The 22,307-nt window shown below is 37.9% G+C and overlaps 1 long non-coding RNA gene across 1 annotated transcript in view; it reads left to right on the top strand.

The window, feature by feature from the left end:
• Positions 1–20,641, top strand: part of LOC105463155 (uncharacterized) — a 106,899-nt gene extending 86,258 nt beyond the window's left edge. The window contains exon 4 of the long non-coding RNA XR_011624225.1: positions 20,580–20,641. This is a non-coding gene — a long non-coding RNA (uncharacterized lncRNA). The remainder of the gene's footprint in view (positions 1–20,579) is intronic.
• The last annotated feature ends 1,666 nt before the right edge of the window (positions 20,642–22,307 follow it).

The raw sequence follows: 22,307 nt of genomic DNA, 5'->3' as shown, positions 1-22,307 counted from the left end.
TCCCTGGGTTTGGTCCTTTTTCATTCCCAGCCTGCCCTTAGGGGTAATTTAACATTCTGCCAGTGAGTGAGCTCAAATAGAAGCCATCTAGCTATAGTGTGTCCTAAATGGAAAAAGCCAGTTTAAAAAATGGGAGTTATGATGTCTATAAATCACTAAAGAGTTGTAAGTGCTTTCACTCTTCTCAGAACCAATGTACACCAGGAACTTAGCTAATTAGCATAATGAAAGTTAGAAATTGGTTATCAATGATAAAAATTAGTGGATTGTTACTAGGTTGCGGCAAAAGTAATTAAAGATTTGCCATTACTTTTAATGGCAAAAACTGCAATTATTTTTGCACCAACCTAATAATTAGCAAACTAGGTATCTGAAATGATTTCTCATTGGTGAATTTAGCAGTATTCAAGATAATGTAGAAACACTTATCCTCATTACGCCCACCCTTGCCCCAGGCATAATTTTGTCATGCAAATCAATTGGTCACCTTGATTTTCAAATAATCCTGTGTCCCACCAGTGATTTGGAGGGTTTTTGGTCTCCTAACTCTAATAGATGATCATTTGTATCCTGCAGCTGTAAAATTATCACATTTCCTTCAGGTGAAGTCTTCAGAATATTTCTCTTTTTATTGAGTGCCAAAATGACATAGACGTTGGATTTTATCAAGGTTGCATGTGCCTACTAGCTAATAAATCTAACTGTGCCAGAATTTAGTAAGAGATTTGCTTTTGTTATAGTCTTAATTGAGAGCAGTGGGGTAAACGTCACCGCATGCCCCCCACCCCATAACCATATGCAGCTACTCACATCCATCAGGGTGGCTCAGGTCACAAGGTGTAATAAATACATCTTGTATATTTACATAATTATATGTCTACCTACCTATCTGTTGAACCAAGGTTTTTGGTTTCTAAAGTCTTCTTGCTCAGGAGTTGGCAAACCATGACCCATAGGCCAAATCTGGAACACTAATTTTGTAAATGAAATTTTATTGGAACAAAGTCATGTCTCTTTACTGACATATTGTCTGTGGCTGCTTTCATGCTACAGACAGAACTGTATGGCCTGCAAAGATAAAAATATACTTATTGTCTGGCCCTTTGCAGAAAAAGTTTTTTGATCCCTATTGTAGCCTATCAGGGTTTCTCACCCTTCTGGATGAATATTTAAATGCAATTAAGAAAAAATTCTTGCCAATTTTATCCAGAACAAAAGTTCTCAACACATTAGGAAGTGATTAACGGAGATGGCATGATCATGTGTTAAAGACTTGCCCAATGGGAATGGAAGGTAGAGGCAGGGTCCTTAAGTAGATGTCTGTTTACCCAGACATACAGATGAGAATGAAGAAAATAAAGGTCTCACGCCTTTGAAACTGAGAACTGTCATGGGTCTCTCTCATTCGTTTGACTCTATTTTGATTTAGTTTTCAAGTCAGGCCTCTAAAGACACTCTTGGCTTTGCTTTGTGAAGGTTCAGAAAAAGTTAAGACAGTTTTTGCTGGTCAGTGACAAAGCGGGGACAGAAAGGATCCAAACTCTTGAAGTTGGAGTTGAAACTGAAGGCAGAACTGCTTTGATCCCCTTCAGGAGGCCACCAGTTGTTGGTCAAAGAGTATACCTATGGAAGGTTCCTTCCTCTGAGCTTGTGATATATAGACCATCCTCCCCCTGCACATTACTCTGATATATTAAGTAACATTTTTAATATATTTGCTGCATTTTCACCAATAAACTTATCAGAAGAAATAAGCAACCCTATGTTCATATTAAAGTTTCAGAATATAAAGTATTTGGTGGATTTGATAGCTTTTAAATATTGAATTAAAAGTGATTATGGCTAGGCTTTTCTTTCACTGTTAATAATATTTTGATTTATTTTTATATGTATTTGCTACATTAACTGAACATTCACAAATTTCGGAAACTTTTCACGAACTCACTTGCCATTTTCTAGAAATCATTATACAATCTTCCATATCTAATAACTGGTGTTGGCATAAAAACAAATTGGTAGTAATGTGTCTTACTTCATTGGTGCTTCTGTAACAAAATATGCTAAGCTGGGCAATTTATAAACAACAGAAATTAATATTCTCATGGATTTGAAGGCAGGGAAGCCCAGGATCAAGGTGCTAGCAGTTTCAGTGTCTGGTGAGGGCCCTGTCTCTCTGCTTCATCCAACAAGTTGGCGCTTCATTGCTGCATTTTCTAGAGGAGAGAAAGGCTGTGTCCTCACATGGTGGAACATGGAAGGGCAAGAGAGGCCCTAAACTAGCCCTTTTAAGGCAGTAATCCATTCATGAGGGTGGAACCCTTATGACTCAATCCCTTCCTCAAAGGGCCCACCTCTTTCTACTACCACAATGGGGATTAAATTTCAACATGAATTCTGGAAGGGACACATTCAGACTCTAGCACAATATTAACTTTTATTCATTCAGTCCTAAAATAGTGTTAAATGGTTCCTGTGTGCCAAGCTCTGTGCTGGGACAGATCTGGAGAATTTAGCGTGTGAAGCATATAATAAACCAACAATGACTGGAATGAGTCTCATCAGGGAGAAACCAAGGAGAACAAGGAAATTCCATTCATAGTAATGGGGATGGCTGATAGAATCTGAGATTGAATTCCTGACACAGGGAGTAATCAATATACAATGATGTGAAGTGGAATGTGCATCAAGCAAGAAAGAATGGGTGAAGTGTCTCAAATAAAAAATTCAATGTGTGACTTGTTTGCATGAAATAGGAAAAAATATTTAAGCCAACAAGGTTAAACAGATCCCCTGTGCCCTACCTTCAGGCAGGTACTTTATTTTTAGAATTAAGAAAAATCTTGGTACATTTTGTAGCATTGCTTAGGCAATTTGCTACTGAAGGAAACTGTACAATTCTGTGAAAAGAGGATTTTCAGAAAAAGAAAATCATGACTGTCATACAGATACAAAAATAAACATGTCAATTAATTGAGGCAAATATAATTAACTCAACAGAGAAACTTTATATATATTTATATATATACTTATATATACTTATTTATGTATACTTATATATTTAGAAATACTTATATATTTATATATTTTATGTATATATATACACTTATATATAAAATATATATAATTATATGTATAAATATATATAAATATATAAGTAATATATATTAATAAATATAATATAAGTAATAAAAATATATAAGTAATAAATATATAAGTAATATATATTTATATATATAGAGAGAGAGATGGAGAGGGAAGTCATTTATCTCCAGTACGACAGAATTTGCATGTCTATCGATTAGATTTTTTTTTTTTTTTTTGCTCTAGGTTTCTTACAATTTATAGAGTTGTAAAATCATGTCCATGGAATCTCGATCAGATAGCCCTATCGCGTATCCTTTAGGGTCTAGACAATGTAGTTTTTCACTGAATCACAAATTCCTTTCTACAATTCTAAATATGGAAGCAGAACATTATTTTTTTCTTTACCACATTTAAGGATCATTAAAAACAAAGTGAATGGTTCATTCTTGTAGTGAAAAAATATTACAGAGATTTAAGATAATATTGTGTACTAGATATTTAGAGTGAATGAGTGATATCCATTTAGAGTATGTAGTACAGAATGAGGAATGTAATAGGTACCTGAAAAATGTTTGTTGAATATGTATTTCCATAGAAATACTGTCATTAGATAAACCATCAGTTAAAAATAGTAGGTACAACAATGGAATTCTATGCCATAATAGAAAGAAATCATCTGCAACCTCACACAGCAACTAGATAAACTCACAAACAAAATATCGAGCAAAAAAAAAAAGTGAGGTATGTAAGAATACACAGTGCATGATTCCAAGTGCACAAAAGTCTGAAACACACAACGGAAATTCATGATGTTACATATTTGGTTGAGGACTACTCTTGGGGGAGGGTAGTAATGGAGAGTAGGCCTGCCAGGGCTTCATGGATACTGGCAGTGTTCTGTTTCTTGAAATATACGTGGGTATGTTTACTTCGAAAATTGTACACTTTTTTTGTATGTATGTCAATATTCAATAAAAAGTTCACAAAAAAGGCATTGATAAACCTCTAAAACCAGCATCTATGTAAGATTCTGTTTCCATTAAAGATGTATATGTATCGGTGTTAATATAAAAACAACATGTTAATAAATGTCACCTCCAGACACTGGGATTGTGGGTTTTTATTTTCTGCTTTTTGTGCTGAGAAAAAAAAGTACTTTTTTTGTATTAGGAAAAATGAATGCATTAATTAAAATGAAAATCAACTACTTATTAGTTAACTATGAAGTTAAAAGTTAGAACAATAAGACAGTAAGTAGCCCTTATTATAAGAAACTGGCTCACATAACTATGGAGACTGAAAAGTTCCAAAATCTGCTGTCTGCAAGATGTGGACCCAGGAAAACCTGGGAACCAGGAGTGCTGATGGTGTAAACCCTCTGCAAATCCAAAGGTCTGAGAACCAGGAGTGCTGATGGTATAAGCTCTGTCCAAATCTGAAGGCCTGGGAACCAGGAGTGCTGATGGTGTAAACCGTGTCCAAATCCGAAGGCCTGGGAACCAGGAGTGCTGATGGTGTAAACTGTGTCCAAATCCGAAGGCCCAGGAACCAGGAGTGCTGATGGTGTAAACCGTGTCCAAATGTGAAGGCCTGGGAACAAGGAGTGCTGATGGTGTAAACCGTGTCCAAATCCGAAGACCTGGGAACCAGGAGTGCTGATGGTATAAACCCAGTCCAAGGGCAGGAAAAGACTGATGTCCCAGCTCAAACAGTCAGGTAGTGAAAACAAATTGTGTCTTTCTCGGTCTTTTTGTTCTATTCATTCCCACCAGCATTAGGGAGAGCAGTCTGCTGTACTCACTGACTCAAATGCTAATCTCATCTAGAAACACACTCACAAACAGACCCAGAAATAATGTTTAACCAAATATCTGTGTGCCCCATGGCTGGTCAAGTTGACCCAGAAATTAACCATCACACCAATCTTGTTGAATTTATTTGATTCATTCTGATGAGTTCCAGTGAATGTCTAGAGAAGTTTTTAAAGAACTGAAGCTTAAATATCACAGTTAATTTCATGGCATTCTTTATTTTAAGTAAAGGTGGTTAATGTTCATCATTGTCCTGTGATATACTTCACAAAATCATTTCAGCCTAAAACGAATCCTTGGCACATTGGTTGAGAACCCACAGTTACCACGGTTAAGTATTTATAATACCCCTCATGTAATCCTGAGAAAATAAAACAACCTGGTTTTGTTTTTAAAATGTCCTGCCCTTAAATGCACAGTGTAAAACTCCTGAGTGATTGAAAAAGTACAAACTCTTGGAGCCAGCATTTTGGCTGTGACCACGGAGCTTTTCAAACCCTCCCACCTCATTCATTGCCAAGGCGACATTTTAGACTAAATGAGTTTGCCAATCTCAGGGGAGAGAAGTAATTAGGGATGTAAAGTAGAACCTACAGTCTCAGCCTAATTCTAAACAACCAGCTGTCTAGGTCTAGGCACACAAGGCATATCTAGAGGTAGCCAGTATGCTGGTTAAAAATGCACTTGTCAATGCCATCTTTGGAGTGTTTTCCATTTCAGGTCTTCATAAAATAAAACATGTTGCAAAATGCTACAATTTAAAAAAGCAGGCTGGGCGTGGTGGCTCACTCCTGTAATCCCAGCATTTTCGGAGGCTGAGATGGGCAGATCACGAGGTCAGGAGATCAAGACCATCCTGGCCAACATGGTGAAACCCCATCTCTACTAAAATAAAAAAAAAATTAGCTGGGCGTGGTGGTGCACAACTGTAGTCCCAGCTACTTGGGAGGCTGAGGCAGGGGAATCACTTGAACCTGGGAGGCAGAGGTTGCAGTGAGCCAAGATCATGCTACTGCACTCCAGCCTGGCGACAGAGCGAGATTCTATCTCAAAAAAAAAAAAAAAAAAAAAAAAAAAAGCAATTAATATACCTTGCTTAGAAAACATTTGGCAAGCTGGGCATGGTGGCGCGTGCCTGTAATCCCAGCGCTTCGGGAGACTGAGGCAGGCAGATCATCTGAGGTCAAGAGTCTTGCCAACATGGTGAAAACCCATGTCTACTTAAAATAGAATATTAGCTGGGTGTGGTGGCCCATGCCTGTAATCCCAGCTACGGGAGAATCTCTTGAGCCTGGGAGGCGGAGGTTGCAGAGAGCTGAGATCGTGCAATTGCACTCCAGCCTGGGCGACAAGAGTGAAACTCTGTCTCAGAAAAAAAAAAAAGGGAAACATTTGGCAAAAAAGTATCTAGATCTACAACTATAAAGAAAATCTGTGATTCTACATTTAAGACATAAAGGAGTATTCTAGTACAGTTCCTCAAAAGCAAGTAATTTCAGATAAGTTAATTGTTCACATTTTTTAACATTATATACTCATTCCTGAGTATATGGTAATTAATATACAACTTTTGCTCTGACACTTAACATTTTTGTTAAAAGTCAAAGACTTTTCTAAAAATTTTATAAAAGTGACAAAACTTCTCAGAGAATATTTGTCCAAAAACTTTTTAAAATGCATGCCAACTGTATATTTTTCAAATTATTTTTACCATGACAATGAGCAATGAGAAAATAACAAAAACCATAATACACACACATCGGTTACTGTCTATGAGTCAGTTACTGGGTTAAGTGGGGGCTTAGAGGCATTTTGTAGTTTACTCAGTCACGTGTGAATGTGGAGCTACCATGTCCAGAGTGTTGCTAATCTCACTGAATAGACATCAGTTTGGTTTTGAGATAAGTAGATCATGTGCAATTAAATAAAACCTAAATGATTGCTTATGTATACACCTGAACTCTCAATTTGCTGTTGTTCTATGTAATATTAAGTATCAAAAATAGAGTGTTCACTTCTCATAATTTCAGTGTGAAAATGGAAAGGATGAAAAAGAGAAGAGTGCAACTTTAGCCAAAATAATTATATAGCTCACAGAGGAGACATCTGCAAAGTATAAAGAAAATAGACTGCAGGGTCCTGATTACATGAAATGGGACCCAAACTCTGTCCTTTCTTAGTTTATGATGTCATGCAATCCCTTGACTCATTTCTCCGGAATTCAGTTACCCATCATTTGTAGAGTAGTCACATAATTTCCCTCAAGCTATCCAGAGGAGCTACAGAAAATAAAACAATGACTTTATGTCGTTGCTTTCCTAATGCCCTGGGAGCTATTCAGCCCACCCACATTCTATCAAGATGCCATTATGGGAAGAATAAGCTCTTTGTAACACAAGGCAATATAATTTCAAGAATGTGGTGTTGTGTGTGCCTGTAATCATTATAAAAATATCTGTTCAAGTAACCCACAGCTGTCTCATGATTGATTACTTTCATCTAATTCTGCATCAGATCATTTGAATATAAAATTATCAAAAGAAGTTCTTCCTTAAATTGAAGGGTCTAGTTTGCTTAAGAATTCTACCCTCCACACTTCTCAACTGGACATTCTAAAGTAAGGCCAGAGCAATCAGGTCATAGGGTGGCCAAGGTGGTTACTACTGTTTACCCCTTTCTTGATAATTAACATGGATCATGTTTATGATGGCAACAGAAAGGATCAATAATGAAATATGGATACAGAATATGGTACTGTTCTACTTTAGTCTGATTTTCTACCCAGTCCATTATTTTTCTTTTTTATGATGGAGAGAAATATAATACATTCTCTCATAATTTGTTGTGTTTAGGCATCTCTGTGTTTACTGGGAGGCAGTTTAGCAAACTGATTAAATGAACAGGCTGTGGAAATGAGACAACCTGTATTCAAATCCAATTGCTATTTGTTTGGGGCAGTGGTTCTTCAACTTGTTAGTGTATTAGAATCACCTGGAAGGCTTGCTGAAGCATGGATAAGAAGTCCCCATTCTCAAAGATTGTGACTAAGTGGGTCTGAGATAGAGCCCCAAATTTGCATTTTTAATGTTTCCAGATGGTGTTAATACTGTTGATCCAGAGACCATACTTTGAGAATCACAAATGTCAATTTATCTGAGCCTAAATTTTCTCATCTGTGAAGCAGAGTGTTAATAGTTTCTAATTAATAAGGTTGTTAATTACCAAGGGATATTTTAGGGGAAAAATTCCCAAAGTTTGTTATTTAGACATAGATTGTAACCAACTGAATAAATTGTGCTTTTTCAGTTGTGCTATTTAAATAAATCTTATATATGATGATCTGGGTTTTCATGAAGGACACATGATTAATGAAATAGTTCTTTGCTTTATCAAGGATTTTCAGTTTGATCATAGGAATACTCATCTTCTCTGTACTGTTGAGAGCCAAGTTTGATTTACACCCAGGAACATGTTCCAGTTGTGACAGACACTACTGGTTGCTTTCCAATTATTTCTTTTTCTTTCCCTTTCATCCTTGACTCAATTCCTGCAGGTATCCACATTTCTAAGAGTGGCCACATACTTTAGGGGAAGCTGGATATATTTCTCTCTCTAATGTCCTGATTAATCTAAGCCCCTTATGGGTGTCCTGTTCCATGAGCACTGGATGTAGCTCTGGTCAACAAGAAACTCAGGTGAGTCTTTTGGATGTACTTCCAGGAAATGGCCTTTGTTCTCATAAAGCAACACTTAGACTTGCCTTATTTTTGTGCTAGCTCTTGAGGTTCCTGTACGTACTGCTGCAGTTGTCTCATGACCATAAGGGGAGTCAGCCTAAGGACAGCCTGAGGATGAGAGAACAGAAAGATGGAAAGAAATCCAGGCCTTTGATGATGTGATTGAACCGTAGAGTTAACTAACCCTGGAATTATTATACCTTCATGTTCCCTGTTATTCAAGATAATACATTTTCCTTATCGTTTAACCATTTTCAATTGTATTTTTAGTTATTTGCTGCTTAAAGTGTCTTAACTGATATACGAATTTATGAAGCATATTAACCTTGAAGTTAATTAAAGTTATCAGAGTAGTGCTATTCCAGGGGTCTCATTTTAGCTGCAGGATTAATGGAGACAACGTGACTATGTAGATTATTTAACTACTCTTGGCTTCAGCTCAATCATTTGTATAAGGATATTGTTGAGCTGGATCTTTTCTAGAGTTGTTCCAACTTTTAAATGCTGGGACTATTTGATTCCATGCATCTGAAACATATTGATGCTATATATATTACACAATGGTATTACACATGTATAACCTAGTAACTACATAATGCAAGGACAGATCTGTAATAAGATAACCACATATATACTTTTATAATAATTTAGTATCACACTGATCATATGCTCTGATTTACCCAGCATGAGTATCCAGTCACTACTATGGTAGAGTTGGAAATTATAGCTTTTTAAATGGTACGGTAGCAAGAAATAATAGATTCTTCATAATATTTCTAATTTGGAGGAGGAATAAAAAGAATACTTTTCAAATGTTTTCACATGGCATGTTTGAATATGTAAATATGGACATGGGTGATCATTTTAAGTTAAAAGTTTTCTGTTAAAATGGTTAGAAATGAGAGCACCATTTTTTTCTCTTGAAATATACACACGGTATATCCTTTATCTTTATGTATCTGCAAGAGTGTAACCACATGGGGTGGAAACACATAAATTCCACCTGTGTCCAACCAAAGTATTGCTATTATGGTAGGGACATATTTCATAAATTGTGTGACTCAGTCATGTAAAAATATGGTAGAAAAGTTTCTCTATAGATGCACTGAAGTTGGCTTTTGGCCCCATACCCTCTCATGGCCAAAAAAAAAAAAAAGTTAGATGAAGCATGTCACTTTCTGTTTTTTGTTAGTTCCTTTTGGGAAAATATTTATTCAAGATACCCTCATGGATGCCTTCTGCCTCCCTTCACTTTGGTTCCAGGATGGTTATATGACACTAGGGAAGGGACGTGTGGTTCTGGTCATTGGCATCCAATCCCAATGGTTTCTACTGATACACAAACATTTCTTTGCTCTTAGATCATGTATCCCTGTTATATCTACAGCTGATCTGTCCATGGTTACCATTCTTCCTTAGTCACTGGACCATGACATTCCTTTCATGTACTACTTGTCTTGACTATGAATGTGTTTATGTCAGGTCCACCAACTGCTCAGCTAATTCCTTGTTCTTCCTGGAGACAGAGGAAAACAATAGACGCTCTCTTACTGCCCACTAGGTGGGTGAGCAATTCAGGGTGAGTGGCTGCTTTAGGCCCTCTCTTTTTTTTTCCTTTCGATTCAAATATCTCTATATCTTTGTATGTGTATATGTGTCTAAATACGCTGTCTGCTCTATAACTGTCATATCTTTGTGTTGTTGGAAGTATTTATGAGCTATGCCTAATTAGGTTCCCACTTTGTCTCCTCTCTGAAGACCAGCACGATGTTGAAATGGGGGCTTTTGAGTGGGTGTCACCACCATCTTAAATCTCACCCAAGAAGCAAGATACAAGTTTCTTCTCTGGTAGCCACCCCCAAGCCTGTTTTGGTTCTTTATGGAACCCTCTGTTCTGGGGCTCAACTTTGTGGGGGAAGCAGCAGAGATCTAGGCTCCCCAGCTTCTGATCCCCAGGCGTGCCCTCTGAGTATTCTCTTCACAGTTGGCTGAATGTTTACATCTCTTCAGGTTAGAACACCGTACTCATGTCATCTTACATTCTCTCAAGTCATTTATGGCCTGAATCTTGCTCTGTGAATCCCTTAGGTGCCTGATCTTGATGTGCAAAGGCACATGTTTGGACAAAATGATATCTTAATAAGCTTGATCTTTGATACTCAAGGCACTGCCTCTGCTGTGAGTTCAGAAAGCAAAAAACCAGAAAGGAAACGAATGCCTGAAGGAAACGCTGTTGAAATTACTTCAGAATTTCATCTTACCACACTCCAAAAACCAAGCAACAAGATTTTCCCTTTTTCTTGAAATTATGTATGTGTGCATGCCTATTATTATTATTATTATTATTATTATTATTAATATTATTTGAGATGGAGTCTAGCCGCTCTGTCGCCCAGGCTGGAGTGCAGTGGCGCGATCTTGGCTCACTACAAGCTCACTGTAACAGCGTTACACCATCCATGAGGACAGAAGCCTCATGGCCTAATCACTGCTAAAGCCTCCCAGGTTCACGCCATTCTCCTGCCTCAGCGTCCCAAGTAGCTGGGACTACAGGCGCCCGCCACCACTCCCGGCTAAATTTTTTTTTTTTTTTTTTGTATTTTTAGTAGAGACAGGGTTTCACCTTGTTAGCCAGGATGGTCTCAATCTCCTGACCTCGTGATCCACCTGCCTTGGCCTCGCCTATTTGCTTTTAAAATATATCTGCAATGAACCATCTTCTCTGGCTCTCCTTTTCTCTCTCTCCAGTCTCTGTAACTTCCGGCCTTCATCATGTCTGCCATGACCACAGCTTGCTTCTCTTCTCACTGCCATCCCATCATTTATTGCAGGCTTTTATTGCTTTTCTCTTTCATTACTGCAAAAATCTACTGATTAGTTTCTATGTTTCCCTTATTATAACCCCACCCCACATGGAGATTGTCCATTCAATCATTCATTCATTCAAAAAATATTTACTCAGTGTCAAAAGGTACCTGGTCCTGGGCTAGATGCTTTCAATTTAACATTGAGAGAGGGAACAGACAATCTCTCCTTGAAAGTCTTGGAATCTTTTAAGAGTGAGACTGAAAACTAAAGGATTAAAGAAGTATGGCAAGAGTTACGACGGCAGAAGTACAGGGAGCAATGGATGAACATAGCAGGGTCACCTCATCTTATCGGGGAGGACAGGGAACACTTGCTCCAGGTGGTGATTTTTAAATATAAGCACTAAAGGATGAAGAGGATTTAGGCAGAAAGAATATTCTTGGCAGGAAAATTTTTTTGTGAAAAGGATCAGAAATGAGAGAGCATGTGTAAGAGAAATTCCAGTTGGCCAGAGCCTAGAGCTTGAGTGTCTGGGAGTGGGACAGGGCAGAATAGGTCTGGAGAGAGATCAAAGAAGAGATTATCAAGGGCCATGCTAAAGAAATCTGGTTGTCATCCTGAGGGCAATGGAAAGTGATTGGTGGGCTTTCAATAGGAAAATAATTGAATCATTTTGGGGGTGTAGACATATTTAGGTAGGTAGTAGATTAGAAAAAGCCGAATGCAAGAAAAAGCTGAGGTCATCAAAATGAGAAATAATAACTAACTGGATTAGAGTATGGCAGTGGAAGGGAGAGATGTGGAAAGATTTGAGGCACTACTAGGTGAATAGGCAAGGGGAGTTGCCTTATAATCTCACCATAATAGATTATAAACTTTTTGAGGACTGTTGATTTGTTTGACTTGTATTTATTTATTCATCCAGCAATTATTATTCATGACACTGTTAGATGGGGAGCTTATAAGGCATTGATCTCCTAGTAGTGGGGACAGAAAAGGATCTAGGAAAGTGTGAAGCAGAGTAAGAGTTCTTATAGGGAGGTAAAGCAGAATCTGATGAGCTCCAGAGACAGCCTGAGTCCAGTGGTAATGAGAACTTTACAGAACAAAACCAGTGTTTTTCAGAAATTATGGTACATATTTACTAAATTGTTCTACTTTTACAGTTCAGAACTCTCGTTCTTTTCTCAGATATTAGAAAACTTCATAAAAGAAAAAAAATGTTTTTTCTTTTATTCTTAAAACCCATATTCTTGGTTTTTCCCCTTATTTTTTCTCACTGCTGGCAGATTAAGAGTTTGTATATATTGGGCAAGATGAGGTGCTGAAGAAAGTATGTGGTTTAACTACGAAGGACTGAGTGATTTCCGTAAATTACATAACAAAAATGGCAGCTTGCTGCAGTGTCCTCACATGACTGAAGGGCAAGGGAAAGTGAAGGGCATCAAACCTTCTATTTCATAATAAACACGTTCCCATGATAACAGCATTACACCATCCATGAGGACAGAGGCCTCATGGCCTAATCACCACTGAAAGATCTCACCTCTTAATTCTGTTACAATCGCAATTAAATTTCAACATGAATTTTGGAATGCACAAGCATTTAGACCATAGCACCAGCATAACCCTGGATTAAATTCATTCAGTCCACATGTCTAGGAAAAGTAGATTATTGCTGCAAAAACCGGAGAGAAAAAACGTTGCTGGGGAAAGTATCTGCCAGTGTTCACCATGTTCTGGAAGAATGTTGCACTTTTAAAGTGTTTTATTCAATTATCTTATATAGTGCTCTGAAAATCAATTTAGAGATTTATAATCAAAACCAAAGTAAGATTTTAGAGAATTGGCTTTCTCCATTGTGCACCCTTCCTTTTGAACCTCTCCTAAGCTTGAGCGAATTGAGTGAACTTTGAAACCGATTTGTATTGACACAATAATCCCCCGTGAGGTAATTGGCTTTCCAGACCCTGCAAGTTGGAGTCAGAGATGCTGCTTAGGAACTTCTGGGCACTGACTCTGCATTTTTTCCACAGGAAATGATGCTATCGTATGACCATGTCACTGTTGAATGGGCTTAATATTTGTAAACATCTCCTTAAGTGGAAGCATTCATTGCAGAAGATGCATAAAAGCCTTCTGAATAGTAATGCTGGCTCCATTTAGAAAAGTTTCTCAAATCTCTTATGACCCTACCTAGTTTAGCCAACATTACTGGCAGATGCACACACTCCATAAAGATTTTAAGGAACCAAGGAGCACTGCATGGACATACGTTGCATTTACTTCTTTTTGTAGTGGTTGCTTTTCCCCAAGTTTCTGTATTCATAACTCTGTCTCTGATGGAGTCTAGATTCAGCTATACAGAAGGCCCTGTTGTGTGGAATCCCTTGATAGATTTGGATATGCAGCTCTGTGGATACAAGCTGGGGCACTGAATTGCTTTGCATAATGGAGGAAAAAGTATGTGGACCAGGGGATCCAACAGGAAGGGAGTGGAGCCTGGGTAATGGTAAACCATGTTCTCCATAATGTTTTTCTCTTAGTGGCCCACCAATATTCAGCAACATTGATTAAAACTCATGAAATTACTGGTGAGAGTGGATTGCTTTTGGAACCCAGAAGATAGGTTGCATTTCCCCTCTAGTTTTGCCCAGTACAGTAGAGAAAAAAGCATCCAATGAATAAAATGCTTAGAAAGCAGAGCTGTGGAATTTGCAGCAAATCTCGGGAATGAACTTGTTGAACTTGGACAGACCTAGGAGTCCCGAGGACTGTACAAATGGTGCCAGGCTATCTAGGGGGGCAGTGGTCTCACCCAGGCTGTATATGTATATAAATGAAGTTCAAGTATTTCCATTTATTTTTGTAAGAAGGTGAAGCATTTTCTCCACAATGTTGTAGAGACTATGAATTTATTTAACAAACCATTTATACAAAGGTGAACTCCACTAATTCTGGAGTTAAACCTGATCAAAACACTGGAAACACTGTGATAAGTTTAACCTCAGAGAAGTTTTTTGGGGACTTCAGTAGATGTTAGCTAATCACTCTGAGAGTTTAAGTTTCAAAGCTGCCCTAATACAACCACTACAGAAAATTGGTTGCAAAGCAAAATATATACATATTCTACAATTTAACAATTTCACTCTTGGGTGCATACTCAACAGAAATGTTTGTATACATTTACCAAAAGACATGTTAAAATGTTATTCTATAATTATTCTAGAAGATCATTCTATAGATCATAATTATTCTAGAATGATCTTCTTGAATATTCTAGAATGATCTTTTAGAATAATATAATTATTCTGGAAATATTATTTATAGAAGCATTGTTCTTAATTGCCAAAACTAGAAACAATACTAATGTGCATTTTCAGTAGATGGACAAATGAATTGTGGTATTGTTATACAATGAAGTGCCACATAGCAATGACAAAGAATGATCTATATCTACATGAATCACAATGATGAATGTCTCACAATGTGATCTCACAATGACTTCATTTATATAAATTTCTGAAACTGGCAAAACTAATAGTTATCCTGGAAGTGGTAACTGTGATAAGAAGAGGCATATGGGGACTTCAGGGCTGCTGCTAATTTCTTGATTTAGGGGATGGCTATTTCACTTTAGGAAAATGCACTGAACTGTGTACTTACGATACATACAATGTAGTGAATTGAATGTTGGCCCCTATAAATATATATGTCCATGTCATATCTTGGAATCTGTGAACATTACCCGATTTGGAAAAAGAATCTTTGCAGATGTAATCATATATACATATTCTACAATTCAACAATTTGTAGAAGCGATCATTTTGTATTATTTGGGTGGGCCCTAAATTCAATGATAATTGTCCTTATAAAAGACACAAAGAGGAGAGACACACAGATAGAATAGGAGGCAGAGTGGAGGGTCCACAGGCTAAATACCCAGAGAAGTCAGCAATGTGAAGATAGAGGCAGAGATTGGAGTGATGTGCCCATAAAGGAAGGAATGCTTGGAACCAACAGAAGCCAGGAGAGAGGCGTGACATGAATTCTCACTGGGAAAGCATCTTGAGGGAGTGTGGATGCCAGGTCCTTGATTTAGAACTTCTGGCCTCCAGCAGTGTGAGGGAATACATTTCTGTTGCTTTAAGTCACCAAGTTTGTGGTAACTTGTTTCGGCAGCCCTAGGAAACTAAGACATACATATTTCTTTATATGTTCTATATTTCAGTAGAGTTTACGTGAGAGGGCTTCCCTGCCTTTAGCAAGTGGTTGACAATGATGTAAAGATCATTTTAACTTGATCTATTCTAGATATTTTACTTACTTACAATAAAGAAGCATATGAGCTTAAACTTGTGTACATGCATAGGCATTTTCTGTCCTTTTGGGAAGAAGAATCCAGTCTTAGAGCCTACCGAAGGCCTGTTGGCAAGTGCCACACTGGAATCTGCCTTCCATGGGGAACCGGCTTGCCCTAGCCTCTCTTGGTCTCCACTTATTATGTGTAATATTCTTAACAAAACTACATATAACTTTTTGTATGCCACCTACAGTCTCTTTCATTATTCATTCCTGTATTAAGGGCAAGTTTAATTTTTAGGAACTTCTGAAAAAAGCTTAGGACACTAGGAGACCCAGCTTTTGCATGGTATTGCACATAAAGATGCAGAGATCAGCATCCCCAAATGACTAAACATACCTGCAATCTTGACTTAAATTTGTTGGAGAACATTTAAAGATATCAAATTTGTAACTCACTGCAATCGCTTTTTAAAAATCTTTCCTCTTTTTCTCTCTAACTTATCTTTCACACTTCTTAGGCACCCAGAAGCCTCTCTCTAGGCAATATTCCCCGTCAAATCTCTACCCAACACTCTTTCCGAAATTTAGCTCAAAAGAGTTACTTTCCTACCTCTTTGCTTTTGCCTATGATTTCTCTATTCTCCCCTGAACGAACCTTGATTTTTTCCTTTGTAAATTTCCTTCTTTGCTTCTCCAGGTCTTGTTTTCTCTCTTGTCTTCACCATCAAGCTTCAAGACTTGAATTCACAAATTCAGCTTCTGTCTTGGGAGGCAAAAATGAGGGCAAGTGGAAAAAGGAAGCTTTTATTTAGGTGGTGAGGGTGGGGAGACAGTTGGGGAGAAGTAAGGAAAGAGATTGCAAAGACTTAAAATCTTCTAACAATTCATATCATATTACTATCACTTAAGATGACAAAGACTTGTGGTGGCTAAGGCTTAAACTGGCCCAGGACAATTCTTTCATTGATTTTTAGCATCTTTTTTTTTTCCTCTAGAGTACATGCAAAATGAACCTCAGCTTCTATCTTGATAGAAGTGAACAGGCACATAAATACTATTTTTCAAGAACGAGGCACTGCCATGGATATTTTACCTATTTAATATTCACAGCAACCTGGTGGTTATGAAATTCTTAATTTCAGTTTTACAAATAAGGATCCAAAGTAACAGAAAATTCAAGGTCACATGGCTAAAATTTATCAGGCCAAGACTCACACACAAGATTGTCTGCCGTCGAAGCCCAAGGCTGCTCAGGGGTTTAATCATGATTCAGTAATATCTTTGAGCACCCACTGGGTCATCAGGCACAGTGTTGGATGTAGAAACATAGAGATAGAAGATATAGTTTCTGGCTTGAAGGAACTGCAGTGCTCATATTTCCACTACAGCTCCCAGATTCTGTTACATGTTTCTACTTCTGTTTCAAAGGATCACATTTGGAATTGTAGCTTATGGTTTTGCATGTTTCCTTTCATGACTTGTAATAAACCACAGGAATAGAAATTTCTTCTATAGGTGCTCTGTTTAACACACAGCATTTAAAAATCAATTGGATATTTCATAGACAATAATTTTGAAGAACTTGTTATTGGCTCATCACTGAGCTAGATGTTGTGCCATGGTTAATCCAGGGGAGAATGAGACACACTCTGACCCTCAAGCCGTTTGCTGTCTAGGGAGGAAGATAGCTGTGACCGCGTTCTGATAGCTAAAAGTAGTTGGAAGCTTAGAGCAGATGTAAACATCTTGCTCCAAGGAACCGGGTGTGATGAACAGGGAAACTATTGAATAATTTCATATTTGTTCTGTTGGTAGCATTTATAGACAGTATGTAGCTTATATTGTAGTTATATAGACTAATTTGGAGAGAAAACAGAGTATTCATTGAGATTTGGGTGCTAAGTATCTGTTTCTCATGTTGGAAAAAACCATGAATTTTGATCTATTTTTATTTGCAATTTTCACCTGGAAAAGTGAGTTTGCCTTAAATGTGGAAACTGGCCTTTCATGAAGCCATCCTTTCATATCCAATTTTCCAGTTGAACTGATGGTTTATGTTTCAGACCTTTTACATGAGTTTGGGGGGAAGCAATGATCGTAAAAAGGATACCAAGACAGAAACCATAAGAAGGTCATGCTAAAAACTAAAAGCAGACAGCAGAGATAGATGGGTTTATTTCTCCTCATTTTTTCAAACACCTGGTCCACTATTGCTTAGAGTTTCAGGCAAACAAGGCTTGATTTTCTGAGAATGTGATTGCAACAAGGGTGATATTGTGTGTTCTTATGAAATGGTTTTGTGCACTAGGTACTTGATCGAGAATAGTTCAATGAATAGAAAACATTCTCTATTTTTTTACACAAGTAATACATGAATAAGTTCTTGATGAAAAAGTTTGTAATTTTCTTTTTAACAACGTCTTCTCTACCTGTATATTCTCTTCCCTGTATTCATATAAATATAAAGATAGTCATTCTTCTGAACTTTTTAATATAGATCTATTTATTTATAGATACATACCTACATAGTGTATAGTTTTAAATTATTTTTGTAAACATAGGATTAAGCTGTTTTCTACTTGCTTTTTTTTCTGTTAACAGTATGACCTGGAAAAGTTTTCATGACTCTGTTTATATAGATTTTCCATGCTCCTTTAAAATACTGGGCAATATTCTCCACTATGCATATAACGTAATTATTTTTAACCATGCCTTTATGGATGAACAACTGAGTTTCTAATTTTTTGATATTATACACTGTTTGATAATGGGTTTTCTCATATGTGCCTCTTTAGGAACAAGTGGAAGTATGTCTGTAACATAACACTTCATTGCAGAATTGTAATAAATACCAGCAAATTTCCTTCTTGAATGCTGAACTAATTTCACACCTCTTAATAGTGTATTAGTGTCTCTATTACCTAGATCTTTTCCAACACTGTGTATTATTATTTAAAATTTTGCCAAGGTGATAAGTGAAAAATATTCTCTTATGTTTTAATTTGAATTTCTCTGCTTACTAGAAAGTTTGAGGGAAATTCTCATGTGTATATTAGCCATTTTGCCTTTTATTCAGGAATTACCAGTGTCTGGCTTGGGGGAAAGCCCTGCTCAGATTTCTATATAAAATTCTTGAGAAGACTATATCCAAATTGTGAGAAGACTGAATGCTAATGTGATTAAATTTCAGCTTTACTTGGTAATTTCCAAATTTTGAAATAAGTTATTTGTTAATAGCTAAAGCTGTTTATCAGAATCACCACTTTTTCTTTGACTTTGCTTCTTTGGGGACCATTCTCACATATCCACATTCACATTTGAACCTTTTTTTTGTGTGTGTGCCTAGCATCTGATTCATTTGCAGTAGAAGACACTCATCGATAACTACCAGCTGTCCTAGTTTGTAACCCGTGTCTGTCACAGGCTGTCCTTGATACAAATTTAAGATTGATCCTCTCCTTTATTCCCTAGACATCTAGGGTGACAAGGAGCTAGGCCAAACTGCTTCCCTGCTTCTCCCTGCTTCTTCCTGCCACCTGGCTCCTCATCTCACCTCTGAGAGGCTCCACCTGGGATCTCTACCGTTTCCTGGGTGTCCAGCAGTCAGAACTCCAGGCCCAGCAGGGCATGGTGGTGTGTGCCCGTAGCCCCAGCTACTCGGCTGGCTAAGCTGGAAGATTGCTTGAGCCTAGGAGTTGAAGGCTGCAGTGAGCTCAGGCACTGCACTCTAGCCTGGGAGACAGAGTGAGATTCTGTTTCTAAAACATAAAAAAAAAAATTTTAAAGGAAAAAAAAAGAACTCCAGGCCTAAGTTCTCCCAATGGGATGATGTTGCCAACACAAAAGTGGTTTCCTGGAGGCATATTAAAGGGAATTATCAACCTAAAACTGGACCTTGAATAAGACTTTGAAGGTTCTAAGGGGAAAAAGAAAGAAAATTTAAACTTTTCATCCAAAGATACCTAAGTTCCTAGTATTTCCTCTCTCGTGCTCCTCCCGTCCTCCCTGGCCACAGGGAAAAGGCATCTCTCCAGCCATGAAGTGGCGTCGTGGAGTGGTGAAGAACAGGAACTGTGGAGTCAGATGTCTGGGGTGGCATAGAGCCTCTGTCACTTTTTAGCTGTGGGCGTAGCAGCTCCAACATAGCACCCACTGATCCTCCAGCCCCAGTTAAGTGTTCCAGTGGGTACAGCTCTAGGTGATATCTGACATCTTATGAAAGATTCTGACTCAGGATCCCCTAGCCACGCTGCGCTTGAATACCTAACCCACAGAAACCATGAAATATATAAATAAATTATTATTATTGATTTAAGCCACTATGTTTTGAGGGATTTGTTATGTAACATTCAGTAATCACTACCAGCTGTGTGACCTTGGGCAGTATTCACATGGGCAAGATGATGATAATAGCACTTTCTTTATAGGATTGTTGAGAGGATTAAATAAGTCATATATGTCATGTGCATATGTTAGTATTGACACATAGAAAGGCTATGTATTTGCTAACTATTAACTCTTTTTTGGCATGTCAGTCTGCACCATATCTGACCTTTTTAAGGAAATCTAATTCCCAGGTCGGGCCCAGGAACCCAATCCTTCCATCTCCCTTGACCAGGACACTATAGACCACAGCAGCTCATTCTCTGGAGTTTGAGTCAAGTGGACTAGAAAAGGACCATGCTTATTTGTCTGAAAAAAATATATATAATGTATCCCTAAAGATATTATAGTGTAAATCCCCATTTTCCAAAAGACAGTTTATCTGCAGTGAATTCTAATACTTCACAGCACTCGATAGGTCCTCATTTCTCATCTGTTTACTTTGTTCAAGTGCTTTCCCAAACAGAAGAGCTTCCTATTCCTGATCCTCACCTGCGAAATGTGCATCCTGAGCTTTCAAGGTTTAGATGTGGAAAAAAGAAGATGACAAGCTCTAAATTGGCAGGAGAATGTTACGGAGAGGTGGTTGGTTCTTTTTTGTTCTCAATATCCATTTATCTCACTTTTAGAGATATCGGGCCCCTACCTGTTTGACAGTGGATGAGATTGTAAAGGTCATTTAGCCCAACTTCTTATTTTGGAGTTGCAGCTCTCAAGTTGTCTGTCCTCTGTAGTAGTTACTGAATATCAAGTCTGAAAAAGTCCCTTGGGCCTGAGTTCCTTTCAGCACACACTAAACCTTTCCTTTTGTACTGTGCAGTGAGTGGACAAGAAGAGTTTCCATTGATAATTTTACCTTGGATATCTTCTCCATCCATTGCACAACAGCTTTCTTGTCCATTCCACCATAGACTGAGGAAAGAGTTAGGAAAAAGGCTGGCGTCTCCATCTCTCCTATTTCCTAGAAGTATTGTTGACTCATAGGATGCTTTCCAATTTTATGTCCAGTGTATTTTGAAATACTTCAAAGAGGCCTTTGTTGCTAACTTATTTCTGGAATAGCCTTTCGTGGTTATGGAATGTTCCTTGGACTTGAAATATTGCCTTCCCCAGAGACTTTTTTTCTTCCATCTGTAAACACTGGTGGGAAAGGTGATTTGTCACATAACCCTACAATTTCCAGGTGTTTTGTTTTCCAATTTATGGGTAGGCTCTCAAAGTGGCTAATTAGTGGATCCTCCATCCTGTGGCTCTGCTTGCTGTGTAAACACATAAGTCATAGTTACTAGGCTCCAAATGGGATTTCCACAATTATTAGGGGGACTGTAAGGAAACATCTCTCTGAGAAAACTAGCAGAAGCTAGTCTTTCCTGGAAACAATAGTCTTCATCTGGCCCCAAAGTTTTCAGCCAAAGAAAAAAGATGGGAGTTTGATATGCTGGGGTGGAAGGGGAGAAGCATTTAGACAGTCCATTAACAATCATGAGCCACAGTACAAACACGGGAGGTTTGCCTGAGTGTAGGAAAGCAGCAAATGTAAGAAGCAACGAAACAAATTAGCAACAGAAGCACCAGCTCTGCCTCTCCTTTGTGGCATTATTATTTAAAGTTCAAATGTCTTTGATACGATTAAATTAATCTTTTTTTAGGATCCTGCCACATTTGAAGAACCACAAAAGGAGGCTGAGTGAGCCGAAAGAAATACACAAGTGGATCAGCAACATGACAGCTGCTGCAGTGAAATCTGGATTGTAATATGTCAGTTTCCAACCCATCACATATAATCCAGACAGAGACATAGCTTTTCGTCTGCCTCGTTATGATTTCCCTGTCTGGTGCGCTTTGGGTCACATCTGTTGGCTGCATTCTCATCTTCATGAGATCTGCATTGACTGATAGCTTAAACCCTGTGTTTATCTATGTCTGTGGCTCTTATTTCTCTCCCAGGGAAGTCTCCAGAGAAGCCCAGTATCCCCTGATGTGAGAGTCTTGCTTGGTTTTGTTAATCAACAGCCAGTGCCCACATTCAGGCATTCTGTATGTTTCATGCTAGGATATTGGGTGTGTTTATTACATATATCTTTTAACATTTATTATATAAGAAAAAAAATTGATAAAACAAAAACGTAAACCTACTTCCTGAATATATCAAACTGATTTAAAACAGAACTTCACACAA

Source organism: Macaca nemestrina, chromosome 6 (assembly GCF_043159975.1).
Source record: "Macaca nemestrina isolate mMacNem1 chromosome 6, mMacNem.hap1, whole genome shotgun sequence".
NCBI lineage: Eukaryota > Metazoa > Chordata > Mammalia > Primates > Cercopithecidae > Macaca > Macaca nemestrina.
The sequence above is the reverse complement of the archived record's forward strand: the minus strand, read 5'-3'. Positions and strand labels throughout refer to the sequence as shown.